This window comes from Gossypium arboreum, chromosome 3 (genome assembly GCF_025698485.1).
Source record: "Gossypium arboreum isolate Shixiya-1 chromosome 3, ASM2569848v2, whole genome shotgun sequence".
Lineage (NCBI taxonomy): Eukaryota > Viridiplantae > Streptophyta > Magnoliopsida > Malvales > Malvaceae > Gossypium > Gossypium arboreum.
The window spans coordinates 53,877,736-53,898,629 of NC_069072.1; the positions used below are offsets into that span (position 1 = coordinate 53,877,736).

Genomic DNA, 20,894 nt, shown 5'->3' on the forward strand with positions numbered 1-20,894 from the left:
AGACCTGATTAGGAAGCGGGGCTGAGGAGTTCAAGGCCATAGTTACCGATGATGCCAAAAGGCCGATTTTCGGGATTATGAGTCTAGTTTCAGGAAAATTCTGAAACCGATTTTTGAGTTCGGAACTCGATATATGATTTTAAGAGGACGGTGACACGCTTAGCTAGCTTTGCTCGAATGCAAATTAAATATTTCAAGAGAGAAATAAGGAAGTAAGCCCGGTAACACCACGTGGTCAAATCCGGTGACGGTCACGGGTTTGGGGTGTTACAATACTGACTTGAAATTTTTACTTGCACGGGACACACGGCCGGACCACACGTACATAGGGCAAACCGTGAGTCACACACGGCCTAGCCACGCGCTCGTGTGTCTACCTGTGTGGAAAATATAAGACTATTTACCAAGCCTATTTGCCACATTTATTTACACAACCTACATAATAGCAACCACAATCAAGATAAGACTATCCCATGCAACCAAATTAGCCACAATAAACAACATTCCATTTGTACATTTTATTCATCTATGAAAATAACATCTTTGCATATAAATCAAAATAAATATTAGCCATCATTCAAGGCTTAATACAAAATGAGGGGTTCCCAACCCAAGCCAACACATTTGGATAGTTTTCAATCACACAAAAATAGCAAAGTCTAAGCCTCATACATGCCATATTCAAAAATATAAATCAAACTATACCGAAAGCTTTGATTGATAGTGTGATCGATACCTCTGACTTCCGTTGGTCCTTGAGCTAGATAGACGGCACTATAAGAAAATGAAAAAGGAGAGGAAGTAAGCATAAGTCTTAGTAAGTTGCTCATAAATAAATATACAACATATCTTTACCATTCATCAACAAGTATCATAATTCACAAGTGCCATAAGCAAAACTTACTCATCAATATTCATTACACCTTATATAGCATATATTGAGCTCACATTTCATGCATGCCATATAGGTACCTGTACCACTCACAACACGGTTATACTTTCCTAGTTAACTTTAAATCATACTTTCACCGTTGAACCATATGAAACATTATCAGATACTCATTTAGCCTTAAACATGGGGTCAGACATCGATGCCATGTCCCAGACATGGTCTTACACTAACACATCTCGTAGCCGATGCATGTCCCAGATATGTCTTACACTAGCTTACGTCTCGAGGCCGATGCATGTCCCAGACATGTCTTACACTAGCACTCGTCTCAATGTCGATGCCATGTCCCAAACATGGTCTTACACTTGTAATACCCCAAACCCGGCCCAGACGTTATGGCCGGATCCGACATGCCACATCGAAGCGTTCAAAACATTTTATATTGTTGATCCAGAAAAACCTACTTAGTGTTTTAAAAGATAATTTCATTATAGGTTAAAGTGAATGGAAGCTATGCACCAGGTAGGAAACTGGAAAAGAGGAGATGAGTCTATCAGACTACTTAAGTACCAAGCTCCCTTCGGATCCAATCCTAGACATGCACACCGCCATTGCCATACCTTAACGTCATGTATATTTCTAGGAAACCGATTTGATTAAGTCATTTTTAAGAAAAGTGATTAATTTTGGAAAATACTTTCATTGCGGAAGCTTTGCTTGTTGTCGTGTTATTTTGAAATCAATTGTTGTTTTTTTTTTTTTGAAAACGTGCCCTAAAGCTATCCAATTTCAACTATTAAAATAAGTAATACCTATCTTAGTAATACATATTAAAACAATCAAAAATAATTAAGCGGCCTTATTACATTTAAAAACCCAAAACTTCAAACGTAAATAAAAGGATGTCCAGTTCACCAGAAGAAAATCAAACTTTCAGAACGGGTGGCCACTCCGAATTCCCTCACAGCTCCAAGCCCACTATGGTTGGGGATTACCTGCGTGGATGAAAATAAAAAGGGTGAGTTTGGGGAAACTCAGTGTGTAAGGAAAACCCATTCAAAGCCCAAGTCAGCTCAAGCCTATTGGGCCTAAGCCCATTCAGGTAATAGTGGTACTAGACCAAAGCCCTTTTCAGATTACAATAAACTGGGCCTTAGCCCCTTATTCAGATAACAGTATGGCCCATAGGCCGATTTCAAAATACATGCAACATCAATAACATATGCAAGTCCATTTGGGGAGACTACTCAACCAACCAACCACTACACTCCACCCGTACCAGCCCTACACTCCATGTGGGGAATAGCTCAACCCACCCATTTAACACTCCACAGCTTGCAACCTTGTTGCTTTCGATTACCCGATAATTGAGGCAAAGCCTCCAGTATGTGGACAAACCACTTTCAGTACTTCCTCCGTCAATATCCCAATCCCATGCATCAGATAATAGGAACATGGCATGTAGTAAATAACAACAGTCAAACATGCATTTAGGTCAATTTAACCCTAGGGGTATTTCGGTAATTTATCTACTCGGGGTAAAATTCTAAATTTTCCATTTTTAAAGGTATTTCAGTAATTTATCTATTTTAGGGTTTTTCATGCATATTCCTACTTTCACGTACTAACAGAATCACGTACCGAGGGTTCTTACCGAATTGGGCCCGTTGGCCCATCATTCCAATTTTGGCCCATTAAGCCCAAAAATATCGAGGGCACATAAATCATACACTTTACAGTCCAAATTTTGCAGCTTACCAAAAACATTAATCGATTTACCTCACGAGCATTCGCACACTCGTAAATCTACAAAATACCGATTTTCAACATTTCGGCTTTTCAAATTTTGCCGATCCAGACTAAGAAAGAGGGTGTTAGTTACACACCTATTTGCGACGATATGCTGACGAGATCCACACACGAACCGCCTACAATTAGATTACTAACACGTTAATCTAACTATTCAAATACAAACTACGTATTAACCCCTTACAATATTCGGCCAACCACACCTACAGATCATAGTAAGCTTATAAGAAATCAATAAGCAACTCATTAACAAATTTTTGTCAATGTTTACCACATAATCATAATTTCACTGCAAGCTATCTTCCTGAGCAACAGTCACTAAATCATTTATAACTGGAGCTACGAAACTCCAAATCAAGTGCCGTTAATTTTACCTGAAAATAGATTCATATATCTTCTATCCATAAAGTTTTCAGAATTTTTGGTATGGCCAATCAATACCATATTTTTCTTAAAGTTTCCCATGTTTCACTGTTTGACTAATCTGACCACTCTGTATTACGAATTAAATTTCTCATTGTACAGAATTCAAAATATGTTCTCGTTTATTCCATTTGAAACTAGACTCATTAAGCTTTAATTACATAATTTATGCAGCTTCTAACTCATCTCCCACAATTTATGGTGATTTTCCAAAGTCACATTACTACTGCTGTCCCAAGCAGATTTATTACCAAATCACTCTTTCACACCTAACTTGCATGCTTGTTATTTAAACATGTATATCACCAATCAATCATCACATATCTATGATTTTACTTAAGTATAATCTCCATTTCATCATTTTAAAGCACAACATGTTAGCCGATTTTTTTCCCCTTAGCATCTAAGGCACATGCATGCACATTTGTTTGGCTCAACTTCACCTATCTTCCATTTTTCATCAAAAGAACATGAAACAACAACCATTTGCTTCATTTTAATTCATGACTAAATGCTCACAACACAACTAAAAACCAAAATATGCTTCAAGAGTTAAGGTAGAATCAAGAAGAACTCATGAACATCAAGATAGAAGCAAACTACCATGAACATACCTTCTGTAACACCCCAAACCCGAGACCATTGCCGGTGTCGGACCCGAGGGGTTAACAAGCCAAGTTCACATGTTTTTGCCCACCAATTTGACATTTCCAGTCAGGCTGGAAAACTGCGTCACTGTCGCCTTAAAAATCATATCTCGAGTTTCAAAACTCGGAAACTGGTTTCGTAAATTTTCCCTGAATTTAGACTCATATATCCATCCATGGATTTATTTCTAGGATTTTTGGTCGGGCCAATTGGTACAGTTTATTAGTTAAAGTTACCCAAGTTACAGGGATCGACTGCTCTGACCTTCGCGCGGTATAACTTGAATATCTCTCTGTATAGGGATTTAATGCTGGTGTCGTTTGTTTCTAATGAAACTAGACTCAAAATGGAATCCGTACATATAAGGTATGTCTCCTAATTCTTTTGGATAATTTATAGTGAATTTTAAAGTTGCAACGGGAACCCAGAAACCATTCTGGCCCTGTCTCACAATAGCTTTAATAACTCTTAACCTGTAACTCTTATGACCATTTCGTTTCTTCCATATGAAAATAGACTCATCAAGGTTCATTTACATAGCTTATTCACTATTTGATTCCATTCCTATGAATTTTGGTGATTTTTCACATTCACGCCACTGCAGCTGGCAGCATCTGTTTTAAGGTAGGACTTACCTATTTGGTAGTCTCCATGATTCAACTAATCTTGCCATACATAGGTTCATATATGATCATTTTAACCATGCCAATGGCTGATCATATGACCAACATTCCCATTTCCAAACCATAGCCACATCATGACACCAAATATATACATACAACCCACAATTAGTCTAAGTTCATGCTCCCTTTTGAGCCATTTTCGCATGGCCATACATACTTACATTACAACGTATTTAACAAACAAGAGGTAGTCCTATACATGCCATCTCAAGTTCAATCAAAAATTTATACCAAAATGGAGGCTTGATAGTGTGGATGACTTGACTTCAACGATCCCAAATCCGATTGCTTCGAGCGAAATCTAGAAAACTAAGAGCCAAAGCAACGGGGTAAGCATTTTTATGCTTAGTAAGTCTCAAGGAATATAATTAACTCTAATTACAGCAATACATTCACATAGCCAAATGCATCATTTCATTAATACACATTCTTACTTCATACTTCATCATTATATAAGTTCGCAAAGCATCAATCAATTCAATAACTGAAATTCATTAGTCGATTGAGCGAATGTTGCTCAAACACGTCGACTTTCCAATGCACATATAACGTACCTTATCCTTTGGGCTTTCCGAGTGTACTAATTGAGTTCGTTTCAGCAACCAACACTCACCTCCAGCCCAAGATTCTTGAATATAACCGATATAATCACGTGCACAAATGCCTTGGTCTTAGCCCGGATAGAATAACTCATACGAATGCCTTGGGCCTTAGCCCGGATATAGCCACTAGCATAATTGCCTTGGTCTTAACCGGATATAATTTCCAGCATAATTGTCTTGGGCTTAGCCCGGATATCATTCAATTTCTCATGCACACATACATCAATAATCATTGGACATACATATTTCATTTTCGTTACTAAGACTCAAACACAATTATAATCATTAGCATATTCGCCTTGGGACTTAGCCCGGGTGGAATTCAAATACTCATACACACATAATCAATAATCATACACAACCATATTTCATCTCACATAATTCAAGTAAGGTCACTTCTTGAGGACTTACCTCGGATGTTGTCGAACGGCTTTTTCGGCTATTCGATCACCTTTTCCTTCCCTTGTCCAATTGTGGCCCTCTTAGCTCTTGAGCTAATTCAAACAAATTCAATTTATTAAAACCTCATTGTGCTTGCTTATGGCGAATATGACAAGGATTTTAAATAGTCATATGGCCACTCTTTAGCTTGAATACACAATGGTCATGCACATTTTATACTACATCAAGCAATTCAATACAATTTATTTGAGCATCAAGGAAATGCTAAGGCCTTCAATAGGCTACCCAAGGCGAATATTCATGTACATGTTGAGGTCAATTTTGCATTTAATACCTCACAAAAACAACATGCAATTTACTAATTAATGCTTTGCACATTGTGGCCCAAAACTTATAATATAGCATCAAGCACCTACATGTGTGCTAGGTCAATTGTGCTTGAAATTTCACAAGCATTCTTCCACATCTTCTTCTTTAAACCAATTTATTCATCACTTAGTTCATAACCAAAACATAATGCGAAATCATAAATATGCATATATGAGCATGGCAATTTTCAAGGTGTCCATAGCCATCCAAAACACAAATTTTAACTAACATGCAAGAAGCATGAATCATGCTCAAGAATGCATCATGGCGAATATGACAATCATGCTCCTTTTCAACTTCAATCATGATAAAACAAAGAGAAAACTCAAAATCTTACTCATGAGTAGAAAATCCATCATTGCATGCATCATCATCAAGCTTCACACTTAGCATGCAATGGCTTTATCACCATAACAACTTTGCCCAAATACCATTTCCATGGCATAACAAAGATTTGAGCCATGGCTAACATGCACATCAAGTTAGTAACCAAATCATGCATGAAACTCCTAACACAACCTCATACATACCTTAATCTTGATGTAAACTTAGCCAAATCTCCTTCTAGGTCTCTTCCAACCCAAGCATGAAGCAAAAATCCTCCCCTTTTCCCTTAGTAATTTCGCCAAGAAGATGAGAAAGGATGAACAAATTTTTTTCTTTTCTTTCCTTAGTACATTCGCCAAGCCTATGGAGAAGGATGAACATTTTTTCTTTTTTTCTTTTTCATATTCTTATTTTATTATTTCAAACATGCACCACTAGCAAAACATGTTTAAGACATGTTTTCTTTTGCCCATATTCATCACCATGGCCGCCACTATAGTCAATTTTGGGGATTTGACATGCAAGGACAACACTTCCTAGTGTGCATCAATAGGCCACTTACACATTTGCCTATCTCAAATTTTAAATTTTCTCACACAAGTCCTTTCTAGTGAAATTCACCTTTATAACACTAAATCAATCATCGAAAATGTCATACATGAATACTCACATATTATAGGCATCAAAATAAATTTTAAATTATTGCTATGCCTCGGTTTTGTGGTCCCAAACCACATTCCGGCTAGGGTCTATTTTGGGCTGTCACAACTCCCCCCTCTTAAGGAATTTTCGTCCCGAAAATCTTACCGTAAATAGGTTCGGATATCGCTCTCTCATAGAGTTCTCGGTCTCCCAAGTAGCTTCTTCTATCCCGTGCTTGAGCCATAACACTTTCACTAGCGGAACCCGCTTGTTTCGCAACTCTTTCACTTCTCGTGATAGGATACGAATCGGTTCTTCTTCATAACTCATATTAGCTTGAATTTCAATTCGATGGACTAATCACGTGCGATGGATCGGATCTATAACGTCAAGCATCGAACGTGGAAGACATCGTGAACCTTTTGAGTTCAGGGGGCAAAATCAAACGATATGCCACTGGACCGACTCGCTCTGATATCTCATATGGCCCAATGAACCTCGGGCTCAACTTGCCCTTACGGCCGAACCTGAGTATCTTTTTCCAAGGCGATACCTTGAGAAACACTTTATCACCCACGATACTCGATATCCTTACGCTTCATATCCGCGTCGACTTCGACGATCGAAGGCTATCTTCAAACTTTCACGGATTACTTTCACTTTCTGTTCAGCATCCCTAATCAAATCCACCCCGAAAATCTTGCTTTCACCAAGCTCAGTCCAAAACAATGGTGTACGGCATTTACGCCCGTACAAAGCCTCGTAGGGTGCCATCTTAATACTCGATTGAAAGCTATTGTTGTAAGCGAATTCAATCAACGGCAAATACCGTTCCCATGAGCCACTAAACTCGAGGACGCAACATCTTAACATATCCTCGAGTATCTGAATTATCCGCTCGGATTGACCATCGGTTTGGGGGTGAAAGGCGGTGCTGAAATGCAACTTGGTACCCAAAGCTTCTTGCAACTTTTTCCAAAATCGCGAGGTAAATCTCGGATCTCTATCCGACACGATGGAAATAGGCACCCCGTGTAATTTCACAATCTGAGAAACGTATAATTCCGCTAATTTGTCCATTGAAAAATCCGTATGTACGGGGACAAAGTGGGCCGACTTAGTCAATCGATCTACCACGACCCAAACCGCATCCTTCTTACTTGCTGACAATGGCAGTCCGGATACAAAGTCCATTGCGACTCGATCCCATTTCCACTCGGGTATCGCGATTGGCTGAAGTAATCCTGAAGGCACCTCATGTTCCGCTTTCACTTGTTGACATATTAAACATCTCGAAACAAAGTCGGAGATGTCTCGCTTCATACCATGCCACCAAAATCGACGTTTCAAATCATTGTACATCTTCGTACTCCGGGTGGATTGCCATTCGGCTACAATGGGCTTCATTGAATTATCGAAATGAGTTCAATTCTTTGGGACACACAGACGACTTTTGAACCTCAAACAATCGTCATCGTCGATTTGAAACTCCGAGTCCTTGTTCGAACACACGCAGCCGTTTTGCAACCAACTCGTCATCGACTTTCGAGCTTCTCGAATTTGGTGTGTCAATAATGGTTTGGCTTTCATTTCAGCCACTAACACACTGTCGGATCGGATAGACAAGTGCACATTCATCGCTCGTAAAGTGAATAACGATTTACGACTCAAGGCATCCGCAACCACATTCGCCTTTCCGGGTGATAGTCAATGATCAGCTCATAATCCTTTAATGTACTCGAGCCAACGTCTTTGTCGCAGATTTAAGTCTCGTTGGGTCATCAAATACTGAGACTTTTGTGATCCGAGTATACATGGCACCTTTCACCAAATAAGTAATGTCGCCAAATCTTTAAAGGCGAATACGATGGCGGCCAATTCGAGATCATGAGTCGGATAATTTTTCTCATGTGGCTTTAATTGCCTCGACGATAGGCCACAACTCGACCTTCTTGCATTAATCGCAACCTAACCCAAGTAGAGAGGCGTCGCTATAGATGACAAACTCCTTGCGGACTCGGGTTGCACTAGAATTGGGGCTTCATCAAATAAGTTTTCAGTTGATCGAAGCTTTTTGGCATTTCTCCGTCCATTCGAACTTAACATCCTTTTGGAGTAGCCGTCATCGGCGTGGCTATCGTTGAGAAGCCTTTACAAATCGTCGGTAATAACCGCAAGCCCCAAAAAGCTTGAACCTCGGTAATATTTCTGAGGCTTCCAATTTAGTATGGCTGAAATTTTATTCGGTCGACTCGAATACCGATCAGATACCACATGACCCAAGAAGCTTACCTCTCTTAACCGAACTCACACTTGAACTTAGCATATAATTGCTTGTCCCGTAAAATTTGCAGCACTAACCGCAGTGTTCAGCATGTTCGGTCTCATTTCTTGAATAGACCAAGATGTCATCAATGAACACGACTACGAATCGATCCAAATATGGTCTAAAGATTCGATTCATTAAATCCATAAATACCGCGAGGGCATTAGTGAGCCCAAACGGCATCACCAGAACTCATAGTGACCATATCTCGCTCAAGGCGGTCTTGGGCACGTCTCAATCTCGGATTCGCAATTGATAGTAGCCCGATCTCAAATCTATTTTCGAGAACACCGAGGCTCCTTGAGCTTGATCGAACAAGTCATCAATACGTGGCAACGGATATTTGTTCTTTATCGTCGCTTTGTTAAGTCGGCGATAGTCGATGCATAGTTGCATGGTTCCATCCTTCTTCTTCACGAACAACACCGGCGCACCCTAAGGCGAAAAACTCGGGCGAGCAAAACCTCTATCCACCAATTCTTGCAACCGAGCTTTCAACTCCTTCAATTCCGTTGGTGCCATACGATACGGAGCTATCGAAATTGGGGTGGTACCGGTACCAATTCGATGCCAAATTCTATTTCTCGAGCAGTGGTAAACCCGCAATTCTTGGGAAAACATCCGGTATTCACAAACCACGAGCACGATTCGGGTTTCTTCTCGATTCCTTGTCATCGAGTACGTCGCGCAAGGTACGCCGCACCCTTTTCTTACATATTTCGGGCCAACATCGCTGATATTACGGTGGCAACCCTTTAAGTCCGTGGACTCAACCCGAATTATTTCATTATTCGCGCACCTCAAATCGATAGTCTTGCTCTTGCAATTTACAACCGCATCGTGCATGGTCAACCAATCCAAACCAAGAATAACATCGAACTCATCGAATGGCAAAAGCATTAAGTCCGCCGGAAAACAAGAACCTCGGAACACTAGGGGACTTTTCTTGCACACTTTGTTAACAAGCACGTAATGACCCAAGGGTTTGACACCGAATTACAAACTCGAGAGACTCAATGGGCAAAGTCTTCTTTGGATGCTAAGGTTTCACATATATAAGAATGAGTAGAACCGGGGTCAATCAAAGCAATTACATTTGTATTGAAAAGAGTGAAAGTACCGGTAATAACATCCGGAGAGGCAAGATCCTCGGCGTGCGCGTATGGCATAAGTCCTAGCAGAGCACGAGCCTCGGATCGATGGTAGCATCTCTAGATCCTCTCGACCGCCAATGACATTGCCCATATTTCTAGGTGGCCTACCTCGGCGATGGTAGCACCGGGTTTGCACTCGACTTGCATTCTGCTCATGCATCCTCGGGCAATCCTTCATAAAATGGTCGGCCGATCCACACTTATAGCAGAGAGCGATCACGAAACCAACAGCTCCCGAATGCCATTTGCCACAATGTGGACACTCCGCCTCTCTCGGCGATCATTTCCGCCACCGGCAATCGAGGTGACTCGTGTGGTCACAGGGTCGATCGCGTCCTCGTCTAGAAAAGCCCAAACGCCTCTAGACCGGCTCGCATCATCTCGAAATCTCTTCTATGCTTGTTGAAGAGACTTTCCGAGGACCTCTTCGAATTCTCCAATCCCCACATCAGCTTTTGTTTCTCCTTTCTAAGCTCTTGACTTTACAAGCTCGCTCAACAAGTACTACGAACTCTCGTATCTCGAGAATGCCAACAAACATCCTTATATCATCATTCAGCCCATCCTCGAAGCGTTTACACATAATAGCTTCGGACGAAATGCATTCTCGCAGCACGGCTAAGCCTCACAAACTTTCGTTCGTAGTCGATAACGGACATAGAACCTTGCTTAAGATCAAGAAATTCCCTCCGCTTTTGGTCGATGAATCTCGATGATATACTTTTTGAACTCGGTTTGAAAGAATTCCCAAGTCACTTGCTCTCTAGGCACCACAAGTCGAGTACTCCACCAATAGTAGGCGGACTCGCGTAGCAAGGAGATGGTACACTTTAAGCACTCATCGGTGTACAGGATAGCTCATCAAGCACCCGGATAGTGTTATCTAACCAAAATTCAGCGCTTCGGCATCATCATCATCCGTAGCCTTAAATTCAGTGGCCCCATGTTTTGAATCCTATCGATTGGGGCTTACTTGACCTTATTTGGTCAGTCACCGGAGGTATTGTAGGTCTGCGGGGTTGCATTTGTCGGGAATGGAGGTTGTGGAACAGTAGTGTTGGTTCGAATGTATTGATTAAACCATTCGTTCATCACACTATAAAAGGCTTGCTTAGCCTCGTCATTAGGATTGTTGGCCATAGGTTGAGAGTCCGCGCGCTGTCCCTTCTTGCGGGAGCAGCGCCACACTCTCCACATCATCAGCTATCGCTTCGGTTGGGATCGGGATCCATTGCTATAAACAAATACAAAGTCAAATTGTCGAAATCACCACACTATCGATTCATCATTTAATGGCATGTATAGCTAGACCCCAAACACATCACGGTAGTCCTAGAATCGACTAAACCGTGGCTCGATACCAATAAAATTGTAACACCCAAAACCCGAGACCATTGCGTGTCGGACCGAGGGTTAACAAGCCAAGTTCACATGTTTTGCCCACCAATTTGACATTTCCATTCAGGCTGGAAAACTGCGTCACTGTCGCCTTAAAAATCATATCTCGAGTTTCAAAACTCAGAAACTGGTTTCGTAAATTTTCCCTGAATTTAGACTCATATATCCATCCATGGATTTATTTCTAGGATTTTTGGTCGGGCCAATTGGTACAGTTTATTAGTTAAAGTTACCCAAGTTACAGGGATCGACTGCTCTGACCTTCGCGCGGTATAACTTGAATATCTCTCTGTATAGGGATTTAATGCTGGTGTCGTTTGTTTCTAATGAAACTAGACTCAAAATGGAATCCGTACATATAAGGTATGTCTCCTAATTCTTTTTGGATAATTTATAGTGAATTTTTAAAGTTGCGACGGGGAACCCAGAAACCATTCTGGCCCTGTCTCACAATAGCTTTAATAACTCTTAACCTGTAACTCTTATGACCATTTCGTTTCTTCCATATGAAAATAGACTCATCAAGGTTCATTTACATAGCTTATTCACTATTTGATTCCATTCCTATGAATTTTGGTGATTTTTCACATTCACGCCACTGCAGCTGGCAGCATCTGTTTTTAAGGTAGGACTTACCTATTTGGTAGTCTCCATGATTCAACTAATCTTGCCATACATAGGTTCATATATGATCATTTTAACCATGCCAATGGCTGATCATATGACCAACATTCCCATTTCCAAGCCATAGCCACATCATGACACCAAATATATACATACAACCCACAATTAGTCTAAGTTCATGCTCCCCTTTTCGAGCCCTTTTCGAGCCATTTTCGCATGGCCATACATACTTACATTACAACGTATTTAACAAACAAGAGGTAGTCCTATACATGCCATCTCAAGTTCAATCAAAAAAATTTATACCAAAATGGAGGCTTGATAGTGTGGATGACTTGACTTCAACGATCCCAAATCCAATTGCTTGAGCGAAATCTAGAAAACTAAGAGCCAAAGCAACGGGTAAGCATTTTTATGCTTAGTAAGTCTCAAGGAATATAATTAACTCTAATTACAGCAATACATTCACATAGCCAAATGCATCATTTCATTAATACACATTCTTACTTCATACTTCATCATTATATAAGTTCGCAAAGCATCAATCAATTCAATAACTGAAATTCATTAGTCGATTGAGCGAATGTTGCTCAAACACGTCGACTTTCCAATGCACATATAACGTACCTTATCCTTTGGGCTTTCCGAGTGTACTAATTGAGTTCGTTTCAGCAACCAACACTCACCTCCAGCCCAAGATTCTTGAATATAACCGGATATAATCACGTGCACAAATGCCTTGGTCTTAGCCCGGATAGAATAACTTCATACGAATGCCTTCGGCCTTAGCCCGGATATAGCCACTAGCATAATTGCCTTGGTCTTAACCGGATATAATTTCCAGCATAATTGTCTTGGGCTTAGCCCGGATATCATTCAATTTCTCATGCACACATACATCAATAATCATTGGACATACATATTTCATTTTCGTTACTAAGACTCAAACACAATTATAATCATTAGCATATTCGCCGGGACTTAGCCCGGTGGAATTCAAATACTCATACACACATAATCAATAATCATACACAACCATATTTCATCTCACATAATTCAAGTAAGGTCACTTCTTGAGGACTTACCTCGGATGTTGTCGAACGGCTTTTTCGGCTATTCGATCACCTTTTCCTTCCCTTGTCCAATTGTGGCCCTCTTAGCTCTTGAGCTAATTCAAACAAATTCAATTTATTAAAACCTCATTGTGCTTGCTTATGGCGAATATGACAAGGATTTTAAATAGTCATATGGCCACTCTTTAGCTTGAATACACAATGGTCATGCACATTTTATACTACATCAAGCAATTCAATACAATTTATTTGAGCATCAAGGAAATGCTAAGGCCTTCAATAGGCTACCCAAGGCCGAATATTCATGTACATGTTGAGGTCAATTTTGCATTTAATACCTCACAAAACAGCATGCAATTTACTAATTAATGCTTTGCACATTGTGGCTCAAAACTTATAATATAGCATCAAGCACCTACATGTGTGCTAGGCAATTGTGCTTGAAATTTCACAAGCATTCTTCCACATCTTCTTCTTTAAACCAATATATTCATCACTTAGTTCATAACCAAAACATAATGCGAAATCATAAATATGCATATATGAGCATGGCCGAATTTTCAAGGTGTCCATAGCCATCCAAAACACAAATTTTAACTAACATGCAAGAAGCATGAATCATGCTCAAGAATGCATCATGGCGAATATGACAATCATGCTCCTTTTCAACTTCAATCATGATAAAACAAAGAGAAAACTCAAAATCTTACTCATGAGTAGAAAATCCATCATTGCATGCATCATCATCAAGCTTCACACTTAGCATGCAATGGCTTTATCACCATAACAACTTTGCCCAAATACCATTTCCATGGCATAACAAAGATTTGAGCCATGGCTAACATGCACATCAAGTTAGTAACCAAGTCATGCATGAAACTCCTAACACAACCTCATACATACCTTAATCTTGATTTAAACTTAGCCAAATCTCCTTCTAGGTCTCTTCCAACCCAAGCATGAAGCAAAAATCCTCCCCTTTTCCTTAGTAATTTCGCCAAGAAGATGAGAAAGGATGAACAAATTTTTTCTTTTCTTTCCTTAGTACATTCGCCAAGCCTATGGAGAAGGATGAACATTTTTTTCTTTTTTCTTTTCATATTCTTATTTTATTATTTCAAACATGCACCACTAGCAAAACATGTTTAAGACATGTTTTCTTTTGCCCATATTCATCACCATGGCCGCCACTATAGTCAATTTTGGGGATTTGACATGCAAGGACAACACTTCCTAGTGTGCATCAATAGGCCACTTACACATTTGCCTATCTCAAATTTTAAATTTTCTCACACAAGTCCTTTCTAGTGAAATTCACCTTTATAACACTAAATCAATCATCAAAAAATGTCATACATGAATACTCACATATTATAGGCATCAAAATAAATTTTAAATTATTGCTATGCCTCGGTTTTGTGGTCCCGAAACCACATTCCGGCTAGGGTCTATTTTGGGCTGTCAGACCTTCAATTTTCTTCCCCAAGTGACCAAACATTCAAGAGCTTTCTCCTCTCTTTTCTCTTCTCTAACTTTAGGTTATGATGAACAAAGATGGACAAAACTTTTTTCTTTTCACCCCTTTTTCTTTTAATAAAATTTCATATTTCATCCATTTAATTCTTTAATACAAAAGACATGAAATGCAATACAAAAGACATGAAATGCCCATCATGGAACATTTACCTAAACCATTATCACAGAACATTTACCTAACCCATTATCATGGAATATTTACCTAATCCATTATCATGGAACATTTACCTAACCCATTATCAATTTGTACCATGAATTATGGATATCAAGTGCTCATATTGTTTACAACAACATGATGGCTAGCCACTTTATGTAAAATGGGAGGTTTGTCATGCAAATCCTCCTATTTTGCACTCCTATTTATTTGGCCACTTCAATTTAGCCTATAGCATTTTCAAACATTTTCACATAGGTTCTATTTCATAATTTCACCCCCTTTTTCTTATGGAACAAAAATTAACTAAAATTGTCGGGTTCTATCTTAAGCTTGGGCCTTCTAGAGGCCCACTAACATAATTAAACCTATGCCAACATTCACAGAATTCCCTAAAATTGGGGCGTTACAACATTGGCTCTCATAATGTGGCCAATGCATGTCCCAGACATGTCTTACACTAGCTCATACAAGTGACCCAAATGTCATGGCATGAATATCCTATTTATTTCCTGAGGTTCATTCGGGAATTCTATTATCTTTATTCTCATCATATTATCTCATTTCCAAAATCAAGCGATTCATGCCATAATAATTCAAATACAATTCAACACATACATAAACAATGTAGTTGTATTAGTTACATACATCTTACCTCAAATTACAAAATATGGCGACTAGTCAATTTAGTCGATTTGCTTGGCTTTCCCCCAGTCTAGGTTCAGATTCAGTAGTTCTTGATCTATAATATCAAAATGCACTTATTTAGTCACTTTATCAATCTAGGCACTCCACAATTCATAATTGAGCAAGATGACTAATTTGCCCTTAGACTTTTGCAAAATGACCATTTTACCCCTAAGTCCCAAAATCAATTTTTATCGAATTTCCTCACATTTTAAGCCTAGACAAACCCTTTTTACTCTTATAGTAACTCCAAATTCTCACTATTTCACATATTTAACATCTATTTTACAACTTGTGCAAAATGGTCCTTTTTAGGTGTTTTCATGCTAACACCTTGCACAAAAGTTGGTTAGAAGACACCCAAGACTCATTTTCTTTCACAAAAACTCAACAAACATTACAAATCCTTTCATGGGCAAAACCCTCATTTGAAAGCTTATACTGCAAGGGTCTCAAAAGTACAAAAATATTCAAGAAAAGCCATAAAAATCACTTACTTGCAAGAGGATTGAGTTGCTAAAATTTTTGAAGCTCAAACCCCTAAAAATGGCTAAAAAATCGGTGGTAAAAGAGAAAGAATGAAAGAAAAAGATTATAGCTAGGCTTAGGGCATTATTATATCATACATTATGTCATCAACTTACCTAATGTTGACTTTTCAACATTTTTACCTCCCATGGCTGGCCAAGCTATCACAATAGGATCTAATTGCCCTTTAAAGACCTCCAATTTTTATTCTCTAGCTATTTGACACTTTTAGCTATCAATTTAGAACTTTTTCATTTTATGCGATTTAGTCCTTTCTCACAATTAGACTCGCAAATGTCAAAATTAACTCACCAAATTTTTCATACACTTATATAAACATGCAATGACTCCAAAATAATAATAAAATAATTTATTCAACTCCAGATTTGTGGTCCCGAGACCACTATTCTGACTAGTCCCTAAATTGGGCTGTTACATAGACGCCTTTGTCAAATAGAATGTAACTTTTTCATTTTACGCGATTTTGTCCTTTTCTCAAATTAACTACTTAAACGATAAAATTAACACACTAGACTTTCATAGATATCTAATCTCTTGCCATAAACACACAAAATAATATTAAAATATTTTTTAACTAAAATTTGTGGTCCCAAAACCACTATTCCGACTAGGGTCTAAATAGTTGTTACATGGTTCGCATGGCTTGGGCACACCGCCATGTCCTTGACCGTATGGCCCTAAATCATAAACAATGAGTTACATGGCCAAGACACAAGCCTATGCTCATTGCTCGTGGGAACGCTCCACTAACATGGCCACACATGGCCTATACATACGTCCATGTCCCTTGCCCATGTAGCCTAAATTCAATTAACAGTGAATTACACGACCAACCACACGGTCGTGTGAGCTGGCACACACCAATGTGCCTGACCGTTGGCATCGACAGCCATATTTTTCATCGTTTGAAATTCACAAAATTAAAGGTTTTTGGCATGCACCTAAAGGGAGTTCAAAGCAATAAGAAAGTAGAGGATCGCCAAAGCCTAAAACAATCATTCAGTCACACAGTTAAGCCCTTTAATCAACAAAATTTCCCGATTATGCGCATAATGCATATGTCAAAAATTTCAACACGAGACCTTGAACGAAACCAAAACATACTGAAAATTCAACGACGATCACTGAAATTATTATTTTGCTATTCCCTACTTCCAATATTCCCGCCTTATAGGGAAACAACTGATTGTTTATCAGAGATTCTCACAACACACAAAATACCCAATTCAATGCAAGTTACAAAAATAAAAAAAAACTATGGAAATGTACAAATTGAAAGTGACTTACTCGATATCCTTCTAACCAAAGACTAACAACAGAACTTCACCTAATCTCGTATTCCTTATGATCTCAATCAGAAAAAAAAAAAGAGAAACAAAGAAGAAAAAGAAAGAAAGGGAACGAAAGAGAAAAATAACTAAAGAGAAAATTAAAGAATAGAAATAACGTTAATTGAAATTTAACTTCCAAGAAGACTTCTTGCATTTGGAAAAAATATTTCTTAACGTCCCCTCCAAGACTCAAACACGAGACCTAACAGAATACAGAGACTTAACCAGTGAACAAGCAGGCTCATTCTTGACACAAGTTTATACTAAATTGAACATAACTATGTAATGCATGGATAATGATTGTTTTTAAAATAATAAAAAATTTAATGATGTGACTCAAACTCTAGACCTTAAACATAATAACAAAGCAAAGTACCATAGATACAGAAACTTAATTACTGTAGAATCTCAAAATTAAATTCTCAAAATTTTGAGGTGTAACAACTCTCTTCCCCTGAAAGAAATTTTGGCATTGAAATTTACCTAACTTAAACAGATAGTATTGTTGTCGAATCAAAGCTTCAGGTTCCCAAGTGGCTTCCTCCGTGCTGTGATTTCACCACAAAAACTCAACCAGAAGAACAATTTTCTTCATCAACATCTTAAAGTCACGATCTATAATTTGAATAGGTTCCTCCTTAAACATTAAATTCGGTTGCAACTCGATCTCGTTGACAGGAACAATATGCGATGCACCAGACCGATACCATCTCAACATCAAGACATGAAATATGTCATGAATCAGCTCTAACTCCGACAGTAGTTCTAGTTGATACGCAACAGGTTTGGCACGCTTCAGAATGCGTTAAAGTAACAACCTGATTTAGACCCTAATCAGAACGGTGGTTTTGGAACCACGAATTCGAGTCAAAAAATATTTAAAATTTATTTTCTATGTTTATTATATGTGAATTTATATGTGTGAAATTTTCGTGATTTACTTTTGTCGTTTGAGTGCCCGATTTAATAAAAAGGCTTAATCGCATAAAGTTAAAATTTAATGGTTATTTTTAAAAGGGCCAAATTGATGATATCTTTCTTATATGAGGTATTTATGTTGCAATTTTAGCATATGGAATATTGGTGGACGGTAGTGATCTTATATATAATGGTTTTATAATTTTATTATAAAGGTTATATTTGTAAATTAATTAATAATTTATATGTTATCATAAAACATATAATTAAAAGCCAATGTTTATATTCTTATTTTCATGACTGAAAAACATAAAGAAAGAAAAGAAAAGAAAGCTAGGGCATTCAGCCATTTTTTGAGTTTGATTAAGGTATGTAACTAGCTTAGTTTTTGATAATTTTTACGTTTTTGAGATCGTTACTATATTATCTACAAAGCCCATGCTTGAATTTCTGATTTTGGTGAATATATTGAGTTATGCCATTGATGAATATTTGAGTTTTGTGATGTTAGTTGGTGAAATATGTAAGATATGTTTTGGATTGATTTATTTTGTATTGGAATTCTTGATGATTTTTAGTAATTAGGACTAAATTGCAAAAATAATAAATTTAAGGACTAAAGTGTGAAATAAATGAAATGTATGGGCTTGTACTAACACTAGGAATATTCGGCCAAAGCATGGTGTGTGCAAATTTTGCATGTTTGTGTTTTGTGCAATTTGGACTAAATTATAAAAAGTGTAAAATGCCAATGTAAAATTGTAATTTGCCCATTTATGTGTTTTTGGACTAAATTGAGTGAAAATATGTTTGAATGAGTTTAATTTTAATATGTTAAGATCAAGAACCAAAGAAATCAAATTTGGATCGAGGGAAACTAAAGTTGTCAACTAGTCATCTCGTTCCGTTTTTCATCGTCCGAGGTAAGTTTATAAGCTAGTAAATGCTGTTAATTTTGAACAAATTTAAACTTAAAATGTTGAATTGAATTTTATAAGTATTTATATATTATGACTGAGTGTATATATGCTTGGGAATTAAGTTTATGAATTCGATTCGACTGAATTATGACGTCCGAAAGCCCTGTAGGAATCATAGGATTTCGATATGTGTTTTTATGTAAGACCACGTCTGGCATGTTGGCATCGATATATGTGTTTTTGTGTAAGACCACGTCTAGGACGTTGGCATCGATACATGTGTTTTCGTGTAAAACCACGTCTGGGACGTTGGCATTAATATATGTGTTTTTGTGTAAGACCACACCTGGGACGTTGGCATCGATATATATGTTTTCGTGTAAGACCACGTCTAGGACATTGGCATCGATATATGTGGTTACGTGTAAGACCATGTCTGGGACATCGGTATCGTATTTGATTTGTGTAAGACCCTATCTGGGACAGTGGCATCGATATGAGATAGCATGTAAGACCACGTCTGGGACGTTGGCATTGTTCAATATATATGATTATCCAAGTATCTTATTTAATTCCGAATGGTTCAATGGGCAATGATAAGTTGAGAATAAAGGTGTAAAACGAGCTAAAACGATCAAGTATGAGTTAGTTAATTACCTATTTGAAAATAAGGTAAGTTGGCCATTTAATATGTGATCAAAATAATAAAGTTAATAATGTAAACATATGTGCATTTGGTGGTATATTTGGCCATATAATATAAATATGCATGTGATTGTTATATTCTAACTTATGAGTATATGCATGTAAGTGTATATGTACTTAGTATGATAAAGATATTTTGGCTTGGAAATTGAATGATTGTTTGTTAATGTATATATATGTTCATTCGGCCATGAATAAGTTGTTAGGTGAAAGTATATGATATAAATGAAATTGTAAGCTTGATATTTAATGTGATTATGATAGTATAGTTTGATTTGGTTTAAATGAGTTGATATTGTGTCATTAAGTTGTTATTCGCTTATGACTTACTAAGCTATGATAGCTTACTGTGTGTGTTCATGTTTACCTTTGTTTTATAGATTTTGGAATCAAGTTACGAGCTTGGGGATCGTTAGCAAAGTCTATCACACTATCAACTATCTTTGTTATTTTATAAGCTAAATTTTTGAACTTATGGCATGTATAGGCTGGATTATATTTTGAAATGTTGAATTTTGGTTTATGTAAATATGAGCCATGCGAAAATGGCTTATTACTTTGATAAGTTTGGACTTCATGTTTCGTATAGGTGATGGTCATGTTTAATTTTGGTGTTCGGTTATTACTCATATGTGTTATATGCTTTGGAAATGGTTGATGATTTTGGATGTATGTTTGGTTGATGAATCGGCCATGGTATATATTCATAAGTATGTTTGGTT

General features: G+C 37.9%; 1 long non-coding RNA gene across 2 annotated transcripts; it reads right to left on the bottom strand.

The window, feature by feature from the left end:
* Window positions 1–1,738: 1,738 nt before the first annotated feature.
* On the bottom strand, window positions 1,739–2,852 carry LOC128290244 (uncharacterized). Of its 2 annotated transcripts, none has more exons than XR_008279917.1 (2): window positions 2,779–2,852; window positions 1,739–1,887 (listed from the first exon to the last, which is right to left on the bottom strand). It is a non-coding gene; the product is annotated as an uncharacterized LOC128290244 (long non-coding RNA). The 2 variants fall into 2 exon arrangements; XR_008279918.1 differs by lacking the exon at window positions 2,779–2,852 and adding an exon at window positions 2,547–2,669.
* Between the last annotated feature and the right edge of the window lie 18,042 nt (window positions 2,853–20,894).